At 43.1% G+C, this 3,831-nt stretch overlaps 2 protein-coding genes across 9 annotated transcripts in view; one reads left to right on the forward strand and one right to left on the reverse strand.

Moving 5' to 3' along the window:
• The window catches only part of ZNF565 (zinc finger protein 565), a 35,114-nt gene extending 31,794 nt beyond the window's left edge, over positions 1 to 3,320 (reverse strand). Inside the window, exon 1 of one of the 3 annotated variants that reach the window (XM_019624868.1) lies at positions 3,226 to 3,320. The gene's annotated coding sequence lies outside the window, so the exon portion shown is untranslated. Of the gene's footprint in view, positions 1 to 1,880; positions 1,926 to 3,225 lie in introns of those variants that run through there. The other 2 variants (XM_019624865.1, XM_019624867.1) reach the window with 2 other exon arrangements.
• Positions 30 to 3,831, forward strand: part of ZNF146 (zinc finger protein 146) — a 23,746-nt gene continuing 19,944 nt past the window's right edge. The window contains exon 1 of one of the 6 annotated variants that reach the window (XM_019624903.1): positions 30 to 84. The gene's annotated coding sequence lies outside the window, so the exon portion shown is untranslated. Of the gene's footprint in view, positions 85 to 3,375; positions 3,471 to 3,503; positions 3,606 to 3,674; positions 3,781 to 3,831 lie in introns of those variants that run through there. The other 5 variants (XM_019624901.1, XM_019624902.1, XM_019624898.1 and 2 more) reach the window with 5 other exon arrangements.

The raw sequence follows: 3,831 nt of genomic DNA on the forward strand, positions 1-3,831 counted from the left end.
GTCGAAAGTGCTAATGATAACGGTGCCATCTTCCCGGAGCATCTATTTTACTTAAAGACTTGAAGATGGGGGGAAAGCTAAGTGGTAAATAATTTAAAATTTGATTTTTATATAAAAACGCATTTTTAAAATTGTGATAGAATTCATATCACCGTGATTGCTGCTGCTTTGTTTTTTTTTTTTAACCAGGAATCTTTCAAAGGAACTTTTTGTTTGAGAGAGCTTGCTTCATACGGTCTCAAATCCCCCGATCTTTGGGGTACTTAAATAGGGCTGCTTTTAAGTCCTGGATTAAATATCAGCGTTACGCTTTGAGAAGCAGTGTGATGTAACGCAGGAAGCCCAGGATTAGAGGGTCAGGGTTTGTGGTCCTAGGTTAGGCACAATTTTCTTTGTTCTTTAAAGAAAGCTTAGTTGTTGCACTGTTTATCCGTGAATCTGGACTAGATTCTAGGTGTCCTAACTCCTGAATGAATCGAGGTTTTCACATTGTGTGGATTTTGTGAAGTAATGAAGAAAATTACTTTTGTCTGCAAAGATGCTTTTTATGAGGAATCCACCCACAGTCATCCTTCACATAATTTTAAATAATAAGAGAGTTACATAAAGTTATTGGGTACCAAATTAATATCTACAAATCAGTAGCCTTCAAATAGACAAACAACAGCAGTTAGAGGACATCATAAAAAAAAAACCACTGTTTACTAGAGCAACAAAAAAAATATGTTGAGGAAGAAACAAGAAATATGCAGAACTATTATAAGAGAATTTAAAAATACTACTAGGGGATATAAACATAAGATGTGAACAAATAGATATACCATGTTTCTCTGTAAAAAGATGTAAAGAAATGTGTGCAAACTTAAGTAAATTTATTAATTTAATGAGATCCTAATAAAAGTATCTACAGTTTTTGTTTTCTTTTGGAACTAGATAAGCTGATTCTGCACTGTATAAGGAAAAGCAGACAAGCTAAAGTAGCCAGTAAAACGGAATAAAAAGCAGTTGCGGTGTGGCAAGTGGGAGCCCAATGGTAACATATTTGAAAATATAAATCCTTGGAAATTAGTATAGTATTAGTATTAGCATGAAGGTGGCCTAGGAAGGGCAATTCAGCAATATCTTTAATAACTATAAATGTATTTTCTTTTTGACATCTGGAAATGAATCCTACAAATGTATCTGCATTTGCATGAAATGATACAGGTATGAGGTTGCTCATTGCATTAGTGTTTGGCATAGGAAATGGTTGGAAACAATTCTTGCCCATCAGGATACTTTTCTAACAAAATTATGGTACATGTATACAACAGAATAATGTGCAGCTGTACAAAAGAATGAAGAGGAAGCTTTCTATATACTGACACTTGAAAAAACTCCAAAAATATATTACATGAAAAAAGCAAGATGTATGGTATGCTTCATCTGGAGTAAGAAAGGGGAGAAATAAGAATATATATTTTTATTTCCATTAAAAAACTCAAAAGATACGCAAGAAACTAATAATAAAGTGGCTATCTGTTGGCTGTAGTGGTGCAGGGATAGGGCAAAGGCAAATACCTTTTTATGTTTGTTTTATAATTATATGAATTTAGTATATATTCAAAAGTTAGAGTATTTTGTTTTTGTTTTNAAAATGAAGTTAAAAAAATCTTTTAATGAACATTAGGTGTGTAGGGAGCAGGGAAGGATATGGGCCTTTCAGTTCACCTCCAGGGCACTCAATAATTTACTCCAATGGCACATACTGGAGACAAGGTCAGGTTGGTGGTAGGAGGGGTGATGGTGGTCTCTGTTGGCAAGCAATTTCAGAAGAAGGAAAGAAAAGCACATCTTGTAAAACAAGACGGGTTTCAGGGAAAGAAAAAAATCTGATGCACCTTGAACTTGGCTTTGGATGTTCAATAGCAGTTATTTCCTTCTCTCAATCTTTCTCTTGGAGAAGAGTCAAGAAAAAAGAATTATGAGGGACCAGGGCATTTTTGAAGGGTCATCTCTCCATCCTCCCACACAGGGTAGGGAAGTCAGAGAAGACTGGACATCATGCCCAACCTAGTGTGTTGCAGATTAAGGCTGAGATTATCACTATCTAGGGCCACAATGTGTCCTAACTTCACAGGTTCTGCAGTGATCAGAGCACTGGAGTCACAGGCACCTCACACCCACACACTTGGTGCTCAAATGGTGTCACACAAACACAACCACACATCCACTCTTGAGACACACAGGACACAACCACACAATCGCAGACACCTCCACACCCTTATACATAGTCATAATCTCATACCTACCAAGAAAACACAATCACACAATCTTACCACCATGAAACACCAGATGACTCTCATATAGTCACAGACTCCCTACACTAACACCCACAAATGTCCCACATAGTCACAATCACATACCCAGTTAGGGGATACACAAAGTCACTGGCACCCTACTCTGGCCCACTCAACATCAAGTAGTCACAATTGAACATTCACTCTGGAGACACACAGTCACACTTACACAGGCAAAGACATCCCCCATCTGCACATCCCAAGGGACACAACAGGGATACACACTCAGTGTCACCATACATAGATACACGACAATTGCACATGGTACCACACACGTCCATAATATTGTAGTCAGTGGTCAGGTAGGTTGGTCACGCAGCGTGAACCTGCAGCTGAGGAGAACAACCTTGAGCCGTATCCGTTCTCTTTCGGAGTGTGCGCCCCTTAGTGCATCAAGCTTTCAAGCTTTCGCTTTAATAAACCTTTCTCTGCAAAACTGTATCGCCCACTCTCTTGATTTCTACACTGAGAGGGGCAGGGACCCCTGCGCCAGTAACTTATCACGCAACCAAAACCATACATCCACCTTGGAGATATGAAATCATAACCACACAGATACCCGCACCCATCACACATTTACGACTACTTCCACACCTCAGAGAACAAGGTGTACGGTCACACATACACAACAGGGACATAAGCAGTTATCACCCCCAGTCACAAGGACCCCACACTCCAACAGGTCACACATGGTTACACAAACACAACCATACACCCTGGAGACAGGCGATCACAACAGCACACTCACAGGCACCCAACCACACCTGGTCACACAGCCACAAACACGCATTCAGAATCTGGCTCCCTCAACCCGCTACCGCCGGCACGAACAGACCCGAAGCTCTGGACACGCCCCGTCCCCGCCCCGGACTCCCAGACCCCTCACCTTCTGCCTCCCCGTGGTCGCGTCCGGATCCCTGCGGAGCTAAGGATCTCGCCACGACGTCGATTCACGTAACGTGAGCCGCTGTGGACTCTGGGAAACATAGTCCAGAGCCCAGTCACAGACAAAATGGCGTCCCCACACATCAGAGTCTAAGCTTGGCCTGTTTGAGACTGCGCCCGGGAGGCTTTAACGAGGGCGTCCCCACTCCAGACAGCCCAGCTGGCTTGAGCTGATTTTCCTCCAAGGTAGGACTAACCCTGAGAGTTCCATAATCATAGAAAGAGGCAGCAAAGCTCGCGTAGGAGACAGAGTGTCGACCAGCAAAACCTTATGGGAAATGTAGTCCAAGGCCAGAAAAGGAGCGCCGCTGTTGATAGAAGGTAATCAGATACCAGCCTGGGCCTGGCTGTGATGACGGTGCGTGCTGCGTCGCAGAGACTTGTGGGAGAGCTCAGTAGCCATCGTAGAGCGCAGGCGCAGCGCACGGAGTGGACATTTTGGTCTTTGTCCGTGGGTCAGTCCGGCCCATGGGTCCACGTGGCGTGAAAGTAGGAGGTGGGATGTGGGCGTCTTGTGTCGGTCGGGTCCGGGAGGTTGAAGGGGAGG

Source organism: Hipposideros armiger, unplaced genomic scaffold, assembly GCF_001890085.2.
Source record: "Hipposideros armiger isolate ML-2016 unplaced genomic scaffold, ASM189008v1 scaffold_609, whole genome shotgun sequence".
Taxonomy (NCBI): domain Eukaryota; kingdom Metazoa; phylum Chordata; class Mammalia; order Chiroptera; family Hipposideridae; genus Hipposideros; species Hipposideros armiger.